The sequence below is a fragment of the Phoca vitulina genome, unplaced genomic scaffold (genome assembly GCF_004348235.1).
Source record: "Phoca vitulina isolate PV1807 unplaced genomic scaffold, GSC_HSeal_1.0 scaffold32, whole genome shotgun sequence".
Taxonomy (NCBI): domain Eukaryota; kingdom Metazoa; phylum Chordata; class Mammalia; order Carnivora; family Phocidae; genus Phoca; species Phoca vitulina.
Genome location: NW_022589735.1, coordinates 17,624,949 through 17,647,086, shown reverse-complemented (window position 1 = coordinate 17,647,086; position 22,138 = coordinate 17,624,949). Strand labels below are relative to the sequence as shown.

Here is a 22,138-nt window from a genome sequence, read left to right as displayed (position 1 = left end):
TTCCACTCTACTTTTTGAAAAACGACTGTAATGAGATACGATTCACATACCATGAAAATCACCATTTTGAAGTATATAATTAGTAGTTTTTAGTATATTCACCAAATTATGCATCTATCACCACAATCTAACTTTAGAACATTTTATTATGCCTAAAAGAAACTCCATACCCATTAAAAGTCACTTCCCACCCCAACCCACTACCGTTCTTAGCCCTAAACAATCACCAATTTACTTTTGATTTCTATGGATTTCTCTTATTTGGACATTTCTTAGAAATGAAATCATACAATATGTGATCTCCACTCTATACAGTAAATTTTCCCATATTTTTGTTTCCAATCAACATAGATGAGTCTTTGCAGAATAGTAAAGTCACACAATACCATTCTAGAAAAAAGTTTTAAAGAACCAAGCCTAGGTATTGTAAAATTTACTAGATCTTTCCTTAATATTGCTTATCACTCCCTTTACTTGCTCACATTCTGCTTATACTGGGATTTCTCCAAAATATTTTGGGCACTGTTTTCTTCTTCTCTCACTCCTTGGAAATCATCAGTAATTTTGCAATAGAGTAAATTGAATTTAGTGACTTTCTGATTCTGTCTCTAACTGAACATTTGGAGAAGCTGAAGCAAAAACCTAACCCTCAAGAACTCATACTCTTCACTTAATAGGTATGGAGAAAAGAATAAACTTCATCCACCAACTCCACCTGGGATTTTATGAGCAGAAAATTACAAGAAATAAATATTTGCAAAGTTCTTTGGAAAAAATGAAATGATTGCAGTAAGAGTTGTTTGCAAGTTACATTTCTTAGGACTTCTATTAAACCCCAAGGATGTTTGAAAGAAACACGTGTTTGGCAAATTTAACTTAAGAGTAACAAAACAGGTCAAGAACAGGCATTGTTCAGACGTTGCCTACCACTGTGGTTTTGAGAGGAGATAATTTATATATTGCTGTGAAGCTAATTAAATAATGGAATAGAAATCCTTTCATATGGTATCTGAGTAGCATTAATAATAATAGGATTGTTCAGTATGAGTAGTTGTGCTTGGCGGGATAGAGGTGAAGCTGTGATAAGATATGTTAGTCAGAAACTAGAGTTAGCAAACTAGCATCCAGTCTTGAGAAAGACTCACTGTAGGATGGAATGGGTTAGTCTTGCGTCTTGTAGTTCATTAGAATCTCAAAATTATGTCCTGCATTGTCCCCTATTTATTTTTCTATGGGTAAAACTCAGAGTCCTTAATCATCTTGTCCCAATCATATCTATCCAAACCCACTCCTGTCCCTCCTCCATGTACCCTGTCTTCCAGAAACAAAATGGTGCTCGCTGCCCCACAGCCCATGGAGATCTTATGTCTTCATGCCTTTCTTTGCACACACAGTTTTCTAATGAGCTCTCCCTGCCCACCTCTGCCTCATAAATTCCCATTAACATTTTAAGCCACAATTCAGATATCTTCTTCTCTTTGCAATGATAAGCAACTCATTTGCTCCCTCCCCTGAATTCTTATTTGGATATTTCTTAGAAATGAAATCATACAATATGTGATCTCTATACAGTAACTCTATTTGAGTATTTATAGCATTGAAACACACACACACTACATCTTGTCTGCTTATTTATCTGTATTTGTCTTCGTTACTCAATTTGTGAGCCCCTTGATCATAACATAAAGAGTTCATTTCTGCATTTCTGGAAATGCCCATAGTTCACGGTACAGACTAAGGATGTTAGAAATGTTTGCTAAGTTAAGAATAAACAAATAGACTTGAATCCTTTTTTGATAATACCTGAAGTATCCTTGCATACACTTTAAATACACCTGCAATATTTTAAAGATTATAAGCATGAAATCATGTTTCCAGTTATGGGTCTCAGAATGGAGAGCTTTTAAAACCTATATTCCTCCTTCAAAACCTATTGATGACCAGTGCTCCCAATGATCTATCAGCCACAGCCCAAACATGCTGTGAGTAGTTCTCGCCACAACTGGAGAATATCCTGAGAGACAAAACGGCACAGTGCATCCATAAAAGGAAGAATCACAGTTGTGGCAGCTTATCTCACCATCCTTATAGGACGGTGAGGAGATCTGAGCTCTAGGACAGGCCACTATAGCATCAGGAGACACCGGTGTGGAAATTGAAATCAGTCTCACAACTTGGCAGTGAATATGATGCTGCAGGAGAAACCAAATGAACGTCATTTTCCATAGCTGAACCTTCTCTGCCAAGGATGTCAAGAGGGATGAACAGAGGAGAGGAAGCATCCATCACCAGGTCTCAATATGAAGGGCTTGTGTCTCAAGGAGATTTACAATGAGCAACATCAACACACCACTGTTTCAATGCCAACACTTAGAGGCGTGGAGATGGGGGTGGGTTTGTACGAAAAGGAAATCTCAGACTTGGTAAGAGGGTACTCCACCCAATACCATTCCAAGTTGGAGCTCATTCCCTTTCTTGTTCCATTATCTGCCCATTTGACAGTATTTAGTATAAAGATAACTCACAAGTGGGGGACAAATCATGTGGCCTTATGAATAGAAACTATAAAAGAAGAAAAAAAGATGCTTGAAGAACATACATTATGGAAGAATTACCTGTGGAGGGAAAACAGGATTTCAGATAAATCGTTCCTCAAATTGCAAAGAAATGACAAAAAATGTGAGCTCTTTTTTACAAAAAGAGTGATAAGATATATTATAAAAAATATAATAAAAACAATTGAAAACCCAACTATATAGACTTGAGGAAATTACTTAAAGAGAAAGCAATAAAGACATGAAAATGACTATAGGTGGAAATAGTCAAAGAAAATAAAATGAAATATAATTGGAGTCTTGAAGAATATGTGGAACACAAAAATATTCAAAGATGTAAAAGGAAATTTTCCCTGAAATAGAGTATAGTCTGCACAGTGAAGTACCATACTGGTCTCAAGAAAAATTCATTCCAATACTTTGCAATCTAGTAGAAGTGGAAAGAAGTCTAAGCGAGCTAATTTCTTCATCTTTTATTGCAATTAGGAAATGTATAATATTGAAGTCTAATTATGCAGTTTAAAAAAGACTTGAAACTCTTGAGGTGCCTGGGTGGCTCAGTTGGTTAAGCATCCCACTCTTGATTTCAGCTCAGGTCTTTTTTTTTTTTTTTTTAAATTAATTAATTAATTAATTATTTCAGCTCAGGTCTTGATCTCAGGTTTCTCAATTTAAGCCCCACGTTGGGCTCCACCCTGGGTGTGAAGCCTACCTAAAAAAAAAAAGAAAAGGAAAAAAAGACTTGAAACTCTTACTATGTATCAAAATTTGACCTTTACAGGGATTATTTATGAAAAAATATTTTATCTGTTGAAGAAAAATTGACTTGTAACTTACCAATGTGTTTAGGTTACACTAAGTTTAGATTTCTTCTGTTAAATTTAAGTTAATATTAGAATACTTCTTAAATATAGAACACAGTATAATGCAAAATTTAAATGCCATCCACTTATCTATAATTCTATCTATTATTACCTACTTATGTATTTACCTATCTGCCCTTGTATCTGCATATATGATTTGGAGATGCCTCATACGGTGTTCCTCACATGTTAATGATGGTGATTTCTTACGACAGAACTTAGGATATGTTGAAGAAATAAGATTTTGATTGCTTGTCATATTTGCGTTTTTTTTTGAGAGAGAGCTGTATACATGTATGAGCAGTGGGCAGAGGGAGAGGGAGAAAGAGAATCTTAAGTAGGCTCCACTCCCAGTACAGAGCCGGAGGAGACCCATGCTGGCTCAATCTCTCCACCCTGACATTATGACCTGAGTCAAAACCAAGAGTCGGATGCTTAACTGACTGAGCCACCCAGGCACCCCCGTCTTGTTTTCATTTTTTAATATTAGCATGTATTATTTCTAAAAAATATTTTAAGAAGTCTATAGAATATAATTTTATTGGGATATTTGAAATATACTAAGTAATTTTGACATCCTGATTTGTGCTGTTTTTTTGATTCTTTAATATAGTATTCTGTAGACTGTGTAACAGATAAATAGGAAGTATAAAAAAGTGTTTTGTCATAAAATTATTTAGGGAAAGGCAAAGAAAATCCAACTAGTTTTCTTTAAAGCATGATTATCGAAATCTCAGTATTGTTTTGTTATGAGACTCTCCATGGGAAAAAAATTTATATGCATTATTTCACAAACTCATTCGTTATTGGAACATTTCTTATTTTGTTTTTTCAAAGCATGTCCTGGGACTAATGTCAAAAGAGCACACTTTGGGGGCCCCTGGATGACTCAGTCGGTTAAGCACCTGTCTTTGGCTCAGATCATGATCTCAGGGTCCTGGGATTGAGCCCTATGTTGGGCTCCCTGCTCAGCAGGGAGTCTGCATCTCCCTCTCCCCTGCCCATCCCCTCCCCCCCGCACCAGCTCCTGCTCTCTCTCTCAAATAAATAAATAAATAAATAAATAAATAAATAAATCTAAAAAAAAAGTGCACACTTTTTGTAGCCCTCTACGTACATTTGCTTTGCTATAAAATCCTATATCCACTATATTTATTAGTGTTTTTTTATGTTAATGAATTATATACATTAATTTAAAAAATGAGCAGGAACGTAGCTTAAAATATTACGTAGCCGTCAAATAATGTTATGATAATTTTTTGATATAATGTTACTAAAATAGATTACATTGAAAATTAGTTCAACTAAGGAAAAAATTTTAAGAACTGGAATAAGATATGCCAAAGCTGTAATATTGGATACCTCTGTGTGTCAGAAAGTATAATATTTCACTCTTCTTTATGCTGTTTATATATTCCAAGGATTTTCATTAATCATGCATTAGTTCAAAATTAAAGAATGTTAATATTGAAAACAAGCATAGAAACATCTTGTATTGGCCATGTCTTATCTCTGAGATTTGGATAAATCTTTTCAGATTTAAATAAGAGGGAAAATTCACACTGTTGCCTGCCCTCTTTCTCTTGTGCTCAGTTCTGGCCCTTCCCATTTGTGGTGCCTAAGCTTCAGTCGTACTGCATGATAGAATTTTGCCCCAATGTAATATTCTCTCACCTTTTGAGGCATCAGAGCAGTTTTTTCTTCCTTCCCTTTAACTGGTCAAAACTGCAGAGATTAATTTTCTTCTCTTCTGAGAAATATGTTTCTGCCTCCTTTCCTCCTCACACTTACCTCCAACTCCCCTAAAATCGGACATAGTTCCTTTTCTCATATGATCCCATCATTAAAATGTAGAGACTTCTGTCTGTTTTGCTTACTGCTCTATCTGGAATATGTACAGTGTTTCCTGACATCGGGCATGCATAATTCCATATTGATCAAATATCCTTATGCCTATCAGATTACTTGAAATATACCTATCAGACATAGCCTATGTACTTTAAGTCGTACTCCAAGTGCTCAATATATTCTATTTGAATTGCACTTAATAACTGGGAATTGAAGACCGTTATTAATGAAACTAACATTTCCTGGCATTATTATTATTATTTTTACTTTTTAAAAATTTTGTTACACCTTACAAGCTGCTAACTTCTTTATTCTTTTTCTCACGAACTGGTCAGAAGACATCGTGATTGTGACATTTGTGCAAGGGACCCAGAAGGATTGGTTGCTTGGATGAGTAAAGATTGTCTAGCTTGATGGATAATGCTTTGTCACAAAATGCATCATGCAGTTAGGCACCGAATAGCATAGTTTTCTACAAATCGTGAATTCCAGAATTTATTAAACTCACATCAGACTATGTTAATCATAGCTTTCAATGCCTGCAAAGAGATGTTCATGGCAACCTAAATAGTTGTTTTAATTGCATAACCCTAACGTCATCCAGCGCCATCCCTTGAAACCATATGCAGTCCTCCCATGAAGGAGGACTTCGCCCCAGGCTCATTTAGAGTTCGATACTTAAACCAAAATACACTTAAGAGCTTTTGTCAGAATGACAGCATCTTTGTACTTCTTTTGTGAAATTTTTATGGCAAATTAACTTCCTTGACATAGCTGTAAGTATACCCTTTTATCTAGAATATTGGGATAGTGCATGGGTCCCTCTGAAACAGAGGAATGTCATCAGCTCTTTGGTTTAGACTTAGGTCACGTGCTCCATCTTGAGATTAGAATGGATTTTCACCTGTATCCATTAAGCTTCGATTCCTATGTGAATAAGAGACCCCACATCACAGAGATGTTAAAAAGATAAGTTAGAAGATTTTTTCTTGCCTGGATGTCTTGAGGCAGATCAGGGCTGATACGGCAGCTCTGGTTTACAAAACCCTCAAGGCCTGTTTCCTTTGGGCATCCGTCCTGGCCATCTCTGACGTAGCTGGTGCATTCTAATTGTACAAACTGGCAGCCGGAACTCTGGTCATCAAATCTACATTCTTGGCAGCAGGTCGGAGCAAAGGAAGAAAAACTTCAGCCAAGGGTGCGGACCAGCTTTCTGTTTAAAAGTTTTCCAGAAGCTACCACTCAGTGCTTTCACTTCCATCCCTTCCCGACTTTGTCACATGTTTGCACACACCTTCAAGGTAGCATTTATTCTGCATGACCAGCTGCTTAGCTAAAAATTAGATGTTCCATTTTTAGGGAAAGAAAGGCTACCTCTAGGGGACTGCCTAAAACATGTTGACAAGGAGCTGGGGAGGGAGTGTCCCCCAGAATAAAAACGGAGAATATCATAAGGAGACAAGGTAATGGATACAGGGAGCAAAACACAGATATTAGCACGCTGACAAATAAATGAAAAGAAATATAAGTGATGATAAATGGAGACACCAAATGCATAGTTTTACAGAGCAGGACTAGGGACAAAGAAATGGCCAGAGAGGGGAAACATAGCATTTGTATTGAAATTTCAGAATCTCTATGTATGGGTATTAGCAGATTTTTGTATCTGTTGCCAATATATTCCATAACTTCTGCATTACTTGCAGATTTCCCATTACAGAACTAAATAAAGGTGAGATTTACCATAAGAACACAGACTTGCTCATGCTACAGATGGTAATGTATTCAGTTACTAACTAGTTTTTATAACGTTTCATTTATTTTTGAGTTGAGGGATTTCTTGTTGCTATGAAAATATCAGTTTCTTGATTGCTTAAGTTGGAACATTTAATTTCTTAAAGAGGAAGTTGTTTATAAAAAAGGAAGAGGAAAGCAAATTGATAAAAGACAGCAACTCTGCTGTGACCGTGTTGTGTGATTCTTACCATCTCTGAAGAGGAGATAATTTTCCCTCCTACAGTGAGAATAGGAATGTAAGGAAAAGATTAATAGTTGCCCGCCCCCCCCCCCCAAAAAAAGATGGGATCTAAATACTGGCCTTTGTTGCTTACTAACTTTGTGATCTGTTCTCGGAAAGTTTCCCGTGAAAATATTTTTCTTCAAAAAGAGAACTCCTAACTTTATCTCTTATGCAGAGTTTTATGAAGATAAAAGTTCTTGCCTGTATCGATGGTTCTCAAATGAGGCAGTTTTGCCTCCCAGGAGACATTTGACAATGTCTGGAGACATCTGTGGTCTTAATGGCACCTCATGGGTAGAGGTTAAGGGCGCTGCTGACCATATACATTACAGTGCATGAACCAGTTTCTCTTTCCCAGCCCCCAACAAAGAATTACCCAACCCAAATGTCAACAGTCCTGAACTGTAAAACCCTGATTTATAGGAGTTTATTTGGAAAAGAGAATACTTCCTATTAATACTAAAGAGATACCTCTAAATATATATTTGACTTTTTTTTTTAATAATACTCATCTATGATTAAATTTGTTCACCTCAAAACCAAGAGCTCTGAAGCTGAGGTCCTTGCAATGCGTGGGCGTCAATGGAGAGCCATCTTGAAATCATAAGGAGAGTGTTCTTTATGTGTAAATCTGCTTATTTTTAAGGGGTCAAATCCGTAGCTTTTATCTGCCGCTCTAAGGGATTTGTGACCTCACAAAGGCAGACACTGAATTTATTTAGAATGCCAAAGAATTCTAGTAAATTAACCAGCCATTACCTTCCCTCCAGTGAGCCAAACTGCTCTTTCAGGCTGGTTCCCTGCACATTCTCTAACTTTACTATATTTAAAGCATGATACTTACAGAAATAAATTTTAAAGATTCCCAATCTGATCCTCTTTGATTAATAGAAGTCATATCGACAAGTAAAGTTCCTTTTGAAGAGCTTGTGATTTAAGAAACCAGATTTCCCATTTGAACCAATATTTCTATAATTTCCACTTGAATGTATTAAATATTCTTTGTGATACATGTTGTTTTGGTGTTTGAGATAATAGTTTATCCTCTCCAGTCAATTTATTTCCCCCACACCTGCTTCTTGCCTCTTCTTTTCTTTCAGGAAGTTGGTATTACTATCCATCCAAGTCACCACACCAGAAATGATAAAGAAAAATCTCCTTCACCTCTTCACTTCCCACTCCAATTATTTTTCAGAGTCTTTCCATTCTCCATCCTAAATACTTTGTCAGCCCATTCCCTCGTCTCAATCCTTCATGCTGTTTTTCTCAGTTCAATATCTCTTTCTCTTTCAGTTGAAATACTGCATTAATTATAGACTCCTAACTGCTCTCCCCGATTCAAGGTCTGCTCTTTTCCATTTCATTCTTCACGTACCTGCACAGCCATCTTTCTATCTTGCAAATCTGACCAGATCACTTTCCAGTTAGAGACCCTGACGGTCTCCCCATTACCTGTGTGGTAACATCCTCCCTTTCCGGTTTTGTCCCCTGCTACTGCTTCCAGGTCTGTAGGCTGGGCTCTAAGGGGACTGATTCTCTATATCCCTGGATCTGTGCTCTTCTGCCTCTGTCCCTGCTTTGCTTGAATGCTTTTCCTTCTTGTTGAAATTTTATTCATCCTTCTTAAGGAAGCTGGCTTCGAGACCTTTTCCAATTTCCTCAGGCAGAGCTCATTTTTCTCTTATGTCTGCTCAAAATTCATTCGGTTCTTACTTTAATATATTCTTCACCTTTGTTTTCCAAGTGCCTTGAGCAGTTCATGCAGGTATGTACATTTCCAATAAATATTTCTGTAATTGGATTGACAACAACTGTGTAAATTCAAGACTTCGCTCAGGACTGGGCCATCTTGGACAAAAAATTCTGTTAGTCAGGCTAAATAATAGATCATGAATTCACAGGAGGAATGAAATGAAAAAATTCACTGTCCACTCTCAAAATTGTAACTTGGGTTTTAGCTTTCTAAAATACTGTTATTAGGAGTACGGAACATTGTTTTCGTACAGGACAAGTGTTGCTCTGTTTTTTAAGCACATTTCTTCTTATCAATGAAAGTTATATGCAGTAGCTGCATTGCAGATAGTTGTAGAGATCCCAAGTTTTAAGTTGAGTGAATGAAAAAAGTAACACCATTTAAGTTTTTGATTAAGACCTTGACTGACCCTAAATCCAGGGATGTGGCAATATGCTAAAATGCCCAGGACAGCTCCCTGCCCCTCCAAAATCTATTATGTAGACCAAAATGTGAGTACTGCAGAGGACAAGAAACATTGCCCTATATTTTAATAAAGAAATTTTCCTAGAGGCTATTGAAATGCAAACGGTTGTTTTTATTTACACCAAATGGCCCTAGGTTTCTAGCTTTTAATTGTGTATTCCCACAAGGCCTTACTAAGATGATGCTTCCTTCCCCCAAATCCATTATATCCAGAAGCACACTGGCTTCTGGGGTTATAGTAAAGTAACAATTCCACTGATAACGTGGAATTGAAAATGTAGAAATCCTAGGGGTTGTTTGTTTGCACATTGTTCATGGAAATAAAAGAGGATGGACCCTAGATAAATCAAAAGTGCCTTGAGAGTCACTGAGACTTTGGTTTGGCCATTATTAAAGTTACTGAATTCTGAGTATAACCCAATGATGGGACTTTGATATTGTAATTTGCTTCTTTTAAAGTGATATGTCATGAATTGTATTTAAGAAGTGTTATGGCAAATATTGTTAGAGAACCCGAGACTGCCTTCTGATTAACTCCAAGTTTAATGGCAGGAAAGACTGCTTGTCATTCAGTTGTCTTATTTACAAGGGTAATCTGCTTTCTGTTGGCTCTGTGGGTGTGTAAATAGGTACACACATTTTCTAGTTCATAATAGTGGCAAGATAGAAGAAAAGGTGGTAGGAAATTGAGCCTTAAACTCAGGTTAAGTAAAAAATATCCTACACACCTGCCAATTAAACCTGAAGTATTATCTTACTCCCCTTAAATGAAACAAGACCATTATAAGAGACCTTCTCTATGTGGCATTTTGTAGACTTTCCAGAAATACCACCCTATTGTAGTCAACGCAAGACATTTTTCCTATCCTTGAGCTTACAATATTCAGGCATGTATGCCTAAAATGAAAAGCATTTTGGAAGAAGAAAAATAAAATTTAGTAGACTGCCTTTATTTTGTTTTGTTTCCAATTCCTTTTGAGTACAATGTTTTCAAAAAGGCCATGGTGAATAGAGATGGTCTCTTGGCATAGGCAACTGGATGTTTTTCTGAGTCCAGTTGCTTCATAGACTTTAATAACAAAAGAGAATCCTGGATTCCTTTCCAGTCTATAACATAACTTTATTCAGCAGATTTGTCATGGCTGACCTCCTGTCCTCACTACTAACCCTCCCTGTGCTTGAAGAGGGAAGACTAGTTAACCTGATTCTATTCGGTTAATAAAAAAGGCAACCCATAAAGGCCAGCTTGCTAATTCACGGAAGCCAACTGATCATTTATTTAAAAGCCAGAGGAAGAAAGAAATGCCATCTCATGAAGATGAGAGCAGCATTTTATTGCTTGTCTACCGAATTTAATCGTTGCAAAACATCGGTGGATATTAGAGGGGGAAGCATTGTTATCGCTTGTTTCCTGTAATAAATTAAAAACCTAAAATGAATGTGGTTTGACAGAAATGTTTAAACAAGGAGGAGGGAGCAGTGTTAGCATTTTAATTTTGTTTTGATTGAAGGTCCTCTTGTTCCACCACGAAAAAAATAATGCCATTCTTCTAGCATGCCTCATTTCCAGTGGAACGCGGTAGAATGTGCTCGTGTTAACATTAGCTTCGGCAGGCTTTCATGCAGTTACACAAAGGAGTGTTACCAAAAGGAGGGATAGATACCACAGCCATTCATTTCACAGTGCTCTCCAGTTTGGCTGCAACTGTTTCTCCGAGCAGCACACATCAGTGAATAAAAAGGAAATGAAAAGGAGGGGCAGGAAAAAGGGGATTTAGGAAGAAAGAGTTGTCAAAAACATGTTTGCCTTTAGACAAGAAAATTCGCAGTCATTAGCATGAGCAAAATTCCTGCTTGGCTTACAGTAACCAAAACAGAATGAGCGCTGAGATTTTTTTTAGAAAAAAATTAAAACAAAAAACCTGTTCTCTAAACACCACTAGTGAAGATCAAGGACATCTAGGGTAAGTAAATAGCCACAATTTTATATAACTGACCCTCCCACCCACCCCCGATTTCCTCACATAATGAAGTAAACGTCCTCTTTGGGTTTCCTTGTCTCTGTTCATGGAAAAAAAAGCCTCCTGGTGACTGTTTTTCTAAATTGGTTCCTTTAGCATTTAATTTACATTTCGGTACTTTTAACACTATGTGTGATGCTGCTCTTATGTAATTAGATATTGGAAACTATTTATAATTCTGGTTGCAAAAATGGTCAGTGCTGATATTGTTAATAACAGCAGAAGAAAGAGGGAAAGACAGTTATTTTGCTTCTGTTCTTATTTCTTGGCAAATCCACTCTGGTGGCCTTCCTCAGTGGTTGGAGTTGGGACGTAGGATTAGGGCAGTTCTGTCAATATACACCAGTTAGCCTTGAGATCTTTTTAAGAACTGGATTCTCAGGGAGCTTGTTCAACCCTCCTGTGGAATTATCTACCCCTCCCCAATGTATTTATATATGTTTCTCTTTGTAAAACGGAACTATATGAGCACCGCAAAATCATTTTTATCTGTTTTCATTTACTTTGTTTATCAACACTGGGAAGTAGATATTAATGTCTTTTCCTCCTTCTCTTCAACAGATGAGGAAACTGAGTCTCAGAAATGATCTTAGACAGACCCTTATAACTACAGTGGAGTGGAACTTAATTTTGAGCTCCAGACTCTAAAACCATGCCAGCATACCAGGCACTGTACTTAGGATTTACAAGAATTTGCTAATTGATCGATAGGGATGTTTGGCAATAAGGGACTCAATGTTATCCCATACTGATGAAATACCACAGGATTGCACATAACGTAGGTGAATGAATAGAAAGATGGACGGATGGATGGATGATGAATGAATGGATGAAGCAAGCAAGCGAGCAAGCGAGCATATATTGCATGTATTCTGTGGAAGGAATATTTTATAAGTACAAACTGGAATTTGTACTTGATAATAAGGTGGTGGTACTCTTGACAAATTTGATAGGTTTGTGCCCAGAAAAAGATTTCTGGAAAGTATTCTTCAATGAAATATTTTCAACTGGGAATCTAAAAGAATGGGAAAGAATGACATATTTTTCTCATCATTTACTCCTTCTCTATGGAACTTTAATTATGATATTTAATCATAAAATTTATTAGTAATAAAATTTTTCAAAAGAGTGACAAAAATATCCGAAAACAGGTCTGAGGTAGGCTTCTAAGATACGCTTTTTAATAGTCTTTTATGATATAAATGTATTGAAATATTGAAATTTATATTGAAATTGAAATAGTTATATATTAAAACATTGAATAATTATAAACATATTATTAATATCTTGAAATATTACCACATAGCAACTTTGCTGTTATAAATAACATCCTTCATAAGACATAATTTCCATCATTTTTAAAAGTTAGGTCATTAAATTTATTTTAAGTGAATTAAAATTAATTGGCAAAATAATTGAAAAATACCCTTTTTTCAAACTGATGTGATTCTGTATGGGCATTTAAATATGTAAAAAAAAAGAGGCGGCTTAAGATAATAATTAGAGTAGTTTTTTTGCTGTGTGAATGCAGATGTTCCATGGATAAGTTCTATGTTTTATTTACATCTATAGTTAATTTTCTTAGAGAGTTTTACTAAATTAATTTTTCAAGTGTTTATATATCATAGATGGACTTTACAAACTCTTTTAGAGTCCTTCTTTTAGAGGGTAAAGTTTGCAGGGCCAATTTAAATAGTAGATACATACTCTTTTTTTCTATGTAAAAGTGTCAAAATCTTAACAAGTGGACAGTTGCAATTTACCTACAAAAATGAATAAAAATAATGATCGGGCGCAAAAATATTTTAAGCCATTCCTTAAACTGATTTTGATGTTATTCCTTGTAGTTCATGGACATTGTTCTTCTGTAGTCACTTGTGTCGGACTGAAACATACTTTTGAACGTTCTGAATGAACCAAACACAGTAGAACATAGGATTAGGCAAAGCTGGACCTGTGGTTGGGGTTATTTTGAATTTCATTGTAAAGGCTTGGGGTGAGACAGATGGAAGTCTATTTGGGACAGACTTGCAGGGTCATCTTAAGGGACATGTGACCCTTACAGTTGCTTAAGACCCTGTCTTCAGAAGTACCCCCCACTCTATCCACACCCCCCGACACTTGTGTTTAATGCTCTGCAGTCAAGGACCTGATATTTTTATCTGTAGATTTGTGTTTTGTAAGTGAAGTCCCATGGGATAATGAAGAATGCCTTGGGGAGCTTGAAGTTTTTCCTCATGCCTCATTCCACCCTTGCCACCCACGTAGATGAGCTCCTGGCCACCCACTTTCCCATATTATACCAAGAGATCACTGCTGCCCTGTCTCTCCATGGAGGCCAACACTGGCAGCCAAGTGTTGTGCTCTGAGTTGCAGGGGAGAGCCCCAAAGGGTTGTGGGCGTCTGCACTCAACCTCCGCCCGAAGGAGCATGACATTAAAGAGCAAATAAAAAAAAACCAGAGTGACTAGGTAAGAAAGGACAAAGCTTTTTCCCTGCCTTTTGAACAAGTCCCTGCTTTTCATTCTTCACTGGACCCTGTAAATTTTGTAGCTGGCCTTGAGAATTTGGAACTCATGTTGTTGAATGTGGTTGTCTGATGTGCCAGCTCAGGTGAGAGGGGCAATTCTAAGGTGCATGATATTTCAAGGTTATCAGGTACTTATTTTAGAAAATGATCACCTGGCCTTAAACACTTGATTATCATCTCTCTAGACTGTTGCTTTGTCAGACACGTGTACACTTACTAAATGTCCTCAATGCGGCAAGTGCGAAGGGCTACATACAGATTTGTTCTCTGTGTGTGTTCTTCATGAATGTACACATTCTTTGGGCAGAGTCTGCAGTGCTCCTGGGCTCAGGAGAGCAGGGCAGCTACCAGGGAGTCTCACTTAGATTTTAGAAAATGTCACCGATAATTCATGACAAGAAATGAGTTGTGTCAATTTAGAACACTGTGCTAGAATTAGCAGTGTCCTTTCCCTCACATTAAAATAATTATTTTCAAGGTGATTTTCTCAATATTCATAATTTGTGAAGTATGAAATGAAGTGTTTTTCCAAAGTAGTTAAATGTGTAATAGGACTTAAAGATTACAATGGAGTGCATCCATAATTGGCTTTTTCCTAATTTGATCATATGTATTAAATTCTATACGTATCAGTATAAGAACTAAAACAAACTTCCTATGACTTGGAACGATACATGGGCATATAAAATTCACTCAATGGATGAGAGGAAATAGCACATGATGTTTTTATTTATTTTTAAAGATTTATTTATTTATTTGAGAGAGACAAAGAGAGAGACAGGGAGCATGAACGGGGAGAGGGGCAGAGGGAGAGACAGAATCTCAAGCAGACTTTCCACGGAGCTTGGAGCCAGATATGGAGCTCGATCCCACAACGCTGAGATGGTGACCTGAGCCAAAATTAAGAATTGGACATTTAGCCGACTGAGTTACCCAGGCACCCCACACATTATGTTTTTGAAAACGCACCTAGGCCTTTTTATCTGACTACCTAGAGTGCTTTACCTACAATTTTTTCAAACTGGAAACATATTACCTCCCTATCTTTTAAGAACCAGATTAAATATAATTTTTGTTATTGAAAGTTTTTTGAAACATTCTTTTTCATTCATCTCAAGGAAACTCTGCCCAACTTCTTCCACTTATTTTTTTTTAATTCTTTCTGAAGGAGGGATACTAGGTCTCTTACTCAAAATTCTCTCTCTCACCAGACTTCCTAGGTGCAGGAAGGATATCATTGGCACCATTTGGAGGGGACTCAGGTGTTACTAATATCTTCAAGTTCCACAACAAGTTTCAGGCAATGCACAATCTTCCCCTGTACTTCCTTCCTGACCACCCTTAGTCCTCTATACTTCTCAGAATATGAAGCCAATAACATTTTGATAGATGCATAACTAAAAAAGAATCTCCATATATATAACACCCACTCTTAGTAGTCATAGGCTCAATTGGACAATCAATCTCATGACCCTAATAGGTTATACTTGACAATGGTTTCATTAGAAGGATACAAAGCATGCCAGTAGGTCAGTATCCAGTGATTTTCCAACATGAGAGTTCCCACAAGGGTCGAGGGCTAAAGTCTGACAGCTCAGGTGGGAGAGTTTGAGGTCATGAGTAGGTGTGAGATCTATACCCTGGCTAACCCTTACCATGTCCGGAATAGTAATCAACATCTGTTATAATCATCCGTAAGCAAAGAACTTCACCAGTTACAAGAATGCACCACACTCAAGAAATCCCATGAGATATTTATAGTCATTCACAGTCCCCCCAGACCAGATGCAGTTTACAAATCAGGATTTATTTTTATTATAAGCAATGTTGCCTAGTAATACAGCTGACATCTACCAGTGTTGGGTTTCTATGGAAACAGAGCTAGAAAGTTAACTCAATGTCATTTTTCTTTTCAAAGAAGGAGAAAATGTTTTGCTATCCCTTTATTCACATTAGGAAATATAAATATTTGGGAATGTGGATTACCAAACAGGCTTTCTTCAAATAAACACAAAAAAATGGAAAAAAAAAATCAAAATGACAGCTATACATTCAACTAAAAAAACAGAACAAAGAATAACAAAATCTTCTTAAAGTAGACAAGGAAAACTAATAAAGACAAAAAATAAATTAATATATAAAAACGATCAAACCCAGGAAAAAAGGAAAGCTAGATTTTAAAAATTATTTTATTTTGAAAAGAATGTGAAAATAGATTTTCCCCCATGTGTGTAAGTCTGTAGGGCCACTATAACAAAAATACCACAGATTGGGTGGCTTAAACAACAAACATTTATTTCTCACAGGTTTGGAGCCTGGAGAGTACAAGATCAAGGCACTGGCAGAATCGGTGTCTGGTGCAAATCCACTTCCGGCTTCCAGACCACCTCCTTCTCCTTGTATTCTTTAATGGCAGAGAAAGGGAGAAGGAGCTCTCTGGCCTCTTTTTATAAGGGCACTAATCCCATTCATGAGGTTCTACTCTCATGATGTATTCACCTCCCAGAGTCCCTCACCTCCAACTACTATCACATCAGGGATTAGGTTTCAACCCATGAATTTTGGAGGCACACAAACATTCCGTCTATAGCACCATCAAAAACTAAGAAGAAAAAAAAAAATGGAGAAGAAACAAATGAGCAACTTTAGGAATCAGAAAGAAGAGCACTTAAGAGACTTCTATGTTTAAGTGTGGATAAAATAATTAAATTTATTAAAAAATGTAAATAACCTAATTTGCCTTAAGAAACATTTAAACGTTAATACCAAAAGAAGAAAATGAAAAGTAGCCAAAACTTTCCACTCAAATAAGGCATCATAGTGAAAAGATTTTATGAGCCATTTCTTACCACTGGCACTGTTCAACATGGCACTAGAGAGGCTAAACAATGAAATAAGATAAAGGTCTAAATCTTGAAAAAATGAATAAATGAAATAAATGGAAAAAGATAAAGGTCTAAATTTTGAAAAAGAAAGATGATAGTATCAATATTTATAGACAATATGATTACTGATTTAGGTAATCCAAAACAATAGATAAAAACCTATTAGACAAGGATGCCTGGGTGGCTCAGTCGGTTATTAAGGAGGGCACGTATTGTATGGAGCACTGGGTGTTATATGCAAACAATGAATCATGGAACACTACATCAAAAATTAATGATGTAATGTATGGCGACTAACATAACATAATAAAATTAAATTAAAAACAAAACAAAAAAAACACCTGCCTTTCACTTAGGTCATGATGGTCCTGGGATCCAGTCCTGCGTCAGGCTGCCTACTCAGTGGGGAGCCTGCTTTTCCCTCTCCCTCTGCCCCTCCCCCCTGCTTGTGCTTGTTCTCTCTCTCTTTCTGACAAATAAAGTCTTTCAAAAAAAAAAACTATTAGACAAGAACCAGTAAGAGAGTGGCGTAAACTAGCTAGATATAAGCGTATCTTAAAATTCAATTTGTACCTTGGGATCAGTGATAAAGACATACAAAATAAATTTTAAAACCATTTCATCCAAATAGCAATGAAAGCTATAATATGGGAATAATTCAAACAAGGAGTGTGAAAGATATCTATGAAGAAAATAATAAAACTATCGAGAGCCCTAAAATGAAGGTCTAGGGGCGCCTGGTGGCTCAGTCGGTTAAGCGTCCGACTCTTGCTTTCTGCTCAGGTCGTAATCCTATAGATGGAGCCCTTAGTCGGGTTCCCTGCTCAGCAGGGAGTCTGCATGCAGATTCTCTCCTTTTGCCCCTCCCCTCCCCCGTCTCTCTCTGTCTCTCAAATAAATTGTTAAAAAAAAATAAAATGAAGGTCTAAATAAATGTAACAGTCCACCATATTTCTGATATGATTACTTATATTGTACAGATACCAGTTCTGCCCTGATTATTCTAGAAACTCAGTGTTATCTCACAGAATATTAAAATTTTGCTACAATAAAAAACCTGAACCTGAAATGAGAGGAAGTGAATTCCTAGCGTCCAGAAATACACCACATACAACCATGTGGGCATGTGAATTGTTATAGGATAAGAATCGCATGTCAAAGTATAGCAAAATAGAGGTAATTGAATACATGCTGTTGAAATGATTGACGACCCATTTGGAAAAATAAAAGGTTAGATTGGTAAGTAATTTTATAACAAATTAGATAGATAGATTCAACCAGGATTGACAAACTTTTTCTGTAAAGGGCCAGTAGTAAATATTTTAGTCTATGTGAGTCATATTATTTATCACAAATACTCACCTCTGTGGTTATAGCATCAAATGAATGGTTTGGGGAATAGTGAATTTGGCTTGTGGGTGGTGATGATGACTTTGATTTAATCTCACCAGAGCCAGAATGTCCTCACCCGGTAAATTGTAAGAATATCTACTTCATAGCTTAATATAACAATTAAATAAAGTGTGAAATATTTAGCTCCATGTTTAGATGTAACAGAAATCTAATTGTTTATCCTTACATTTTCCATGACTGCCATAATGCCTGACTTATAGTAGGTATTCCATACATTTTCATTTAACTGAATTAAGGGAACACATCTTGCTGCTATTCGTTTAACAGGGGAAATAAGACAGATTTTCTTGAAAATGATTTTGATTTCTTCATGGTTTCTACCTCTTAAAATGCAGCAGACAATAACAGATTGTCCATAGTTAAAATATTTTAAATTATATAAATTTTAAAATAATAAATATTGATACATATTTGTTTTATAAAATATTTTATAACAATATGCAATCAATATATACAAATTTTTGTGTTTATATTTAATAAATATAGATTATAAAGAAGAGAATTATGAAAATTACATCAAGGTCCAAATAAATATAGAATTATGGGACTTCTGTTTGGACAAACTTTTTGTAATATTTTTAGCTTTTCCCTAGCTTTGCATGCTGTCTTCGACATTTTAAAATCATACTGTCCTTACTGCATTGAAATGCTCTGTCACTTAAGATGCTACTTATATAAATTAATTAACTTGACATTTAATTACTCAAAGCCTGAAAATTATCTAGTATCATTCACATTTTGTATATCACATTTGGATCTGGAAAAAATTTATTAAAAAAATGACACTTGAAGTGCTTGAAAACATGGATCTCTTCCATCCAAAAAGTGAAGAAAATTTTAATTAGTTTTAAGCAAAGCCTTTTTGAGCAGAATGAGGCAATTAACCCACTGATCTGAACAATGGGTCATAAAGCATTTCCATGAGTGCTTCTAATCATTGTTAGCTATACAAGATCTTGGTGTGTGTGATTTATCTTTCATTATGTCAACGCTGAGGAAATGTATTTAACTTGTACAGTTGTAATGGCATATGATGTGGCTCTCTATTCAAAGCAAGCATACAAAAAAGGGAATGTGGAGGTTTAAAAATGTTTGTATTTGGGGCGCCTGGGTGGCTCAGTCGTTAAGCGTCTGCCTTGGGCTCAGGTCATGATCTCAGGGTCCTGGAATCGAGTCCCTCATCGGGCTCCCTGCTCAGAGGGGAATCTGCTTCTCCCTCTCCCTCTGCTGCTCCCCCTGCTTGTGCTCTCTTGCTCTCTCTGTCAAACAAGTAAAATCTTAAAAAAAAAAAAAAAAGTTTGTACTTTAAAACCTATCATAATGGAAGTTTAAGAAATTTTTAAATTTGCAAATTATACATGTAAAGTTATTTGGGGCATTTCTTCTGCAGGAAACAACATTTGAGCCTGAGGTTAAGAGATTGAATGTGGTATCTGATCCCATACAGGGAGAGGTCTGGAAAACTGTAACAAATCTTCAAAACTCAGTATGATTTCAATGTATTTCATTAATACCCAACCTTAGAATTCAATCAGCGGGTATACACATCTGCTGGGTAGAAGGTTTTAGTCTCTGCTTTTCATGTATGCTCAGTGAGGACCGAGAGGTGAATGGCGGAACAGGAAAAGCTTCATAATGTTTGCTCTTATCTTATATAGATGAAAATGGAATGAAAGTCTCTCTTAATTTAATTAAGTAAGAATGGGTTATTTTGTTCTCTTCAATTTGCCACTAAGGAAGTGTCTGCACCGGGGATTGAAAGTTACTGCTTTCAGCTGATGGCTTTGCCATTCCTTTGCTGTAAGTATCTGCCATATGTATGCCCTCCCCGCCTTCCCCAATGCTCTCCACACTTCCTGCGGCCGCTCTCTTCGTCGGAATTCTTCAATAGTTCCCGTTACCTTTGGGATAAAAATCTAAAACTTTTTTACGTAGTAGGAAAGGATATCTTGGCCCCTGCCTGTCTCTCCAGAAGCAACTATATTTTCTCCTTTCAGTTTTATGAGACACAATATTGAAGGCCCCATGCTCTCCCCTACCTATGCCCACCTGTTTCCCTCTCTTTGAAATATCCTTATTTCATAGCTACTAGCGACGTATTCCTTTTGCAAACTCCAACCTACTCCTCACGTCTCAATTCAAATGCCAGCTTCTGTAGACTTCTACTCCCATGCTCACTCTTCATTTCATATACTATGGCACAAATCTGCTTTTACTACGAATGTTTGTGTGTCCCCTGACCTTCTTGATACTAATATCCTTGGAGGACAGACTACATTTTTATATCCATGGTTCCCAAAGCGGTATCTGGTATACTGTGGGTACTGAATACTTATTTTTTTTTTAAGTTTTATTTATTTATTTGACATAGAGAGACACAGTGAGAGCGGGAACACAAGCAGGGGGAGTGGGAGAGGGGGAAGCAGGCTCCCCACTGAGCAGGGAGCCCGATGCGGGGCTCGATCCCAGGACCCCGGGATCATGACCTGAGCCTAAGGCAGACCCTTAACCGACTGAGCCACCCAGGTGCCCCTGAGTACATATTTCTGAATGAATGATAGGTTGTTTCACCAGTCTTAATAAGCTCTGAGAAATAATGTAGATGACTAGAGACCTATGAAAATATAATTGGCACATTTAATTATCTTTGCCCCAAGTACATGAATTATGTTTCAGTATATTTTTAGAAAGTCACCTTTGTATGGTTTTATTCAATAGTAAAATGAAAATATTAATTATTATAGGACTGTTGCTCATACATCAGTAACAGCTTGAATGTCAATTTCCTTTGCATACATGGAGGCTTCTATTTCTAGAAGATACACAAATGGCTTAAATAGGCAGATGCTAGTAATGGTGTTAGATTAAGGGTAGCATAAGCCAGTTCATTCCAGCCTTCTGCATTCCTCTTTATTGATATGCTTTTGCATCTTAAGCAACTCCATGACGGAAGATTTTCGTCCACTACTTCTGTATCTTTCATAAAACATCTTCAGTGATGAACCAGAGTAAGCTCTCAACACACACTGATTAACTGTATATGGTGATTTTTCTAGGCTTAACCTTGGAAATGAGAGAGAGGATTATTTTCTTCATTTTCATAGTTTAAATTATTTCGTACCAGGACTTTGTTTTGGAGTCGAGAATAATGTAATGAAAAATAATTACAATTAACCTAATAGTGGTAATGACTGAGTTTGTCACGGAAGGACTAAATGATTTATTCTGTTGTCTGTGTGTATGTTTGTGGTTCTGTATTGGAGAAAGCATCATGCATTTGGGGGTCACCTACTCCCCATTGAAAGGGTTAAGACAAGGGGTTCTCAGGTAGGCTTTGAGATTAAAAATATACTTAGAGCCATTACATTCTGTCTCTGACTTTTTAAATAATTTGTTAATCCATCGATTATGGTACCAGGTTTATTTTAATAACTTTCTGGACCTATTAATAGTAAATCATTGCATAAATATTCTCTGTTACACTGTAACTTAAAGAGAAGACCATAGACACACTCACATTAAGGGATGCTAAGCATCTTTGATAGTGGGTGGGCAGGGTGAGAGTTATAGTTACATTTCTTTCTTTTTGTTTTCCAAAAAATATATTCATTAATCACAAATATGGATTTAAATGATTTTTTGGTGCTAGTTAAAAAGTATTGTAGATATTCATGAAGTAAAAGAAAAGACTAGTTCTCTGGCAGCTCTGTTGCATCGAGGAAAATGATATCGTTTTGGCAATTTGTTTAACTATACAGATGGCATGCGAGATTACCTTACAGTGA

General features: G+C 36.6%; 1 protein-coding gene across 1 annotated transcript in view; it reads left to right on the top strand.

Moving 5' to 3' along the window:
* PRR16 (proline rich 16) overlaps window positions 1-22,138 on the top strand; it is a 297,598-nt gene that overhangs the window by 274,753 nt on the left and 707 nt on the right. The gene's annotated exons all lie outside the window — the stretch shown is intronic.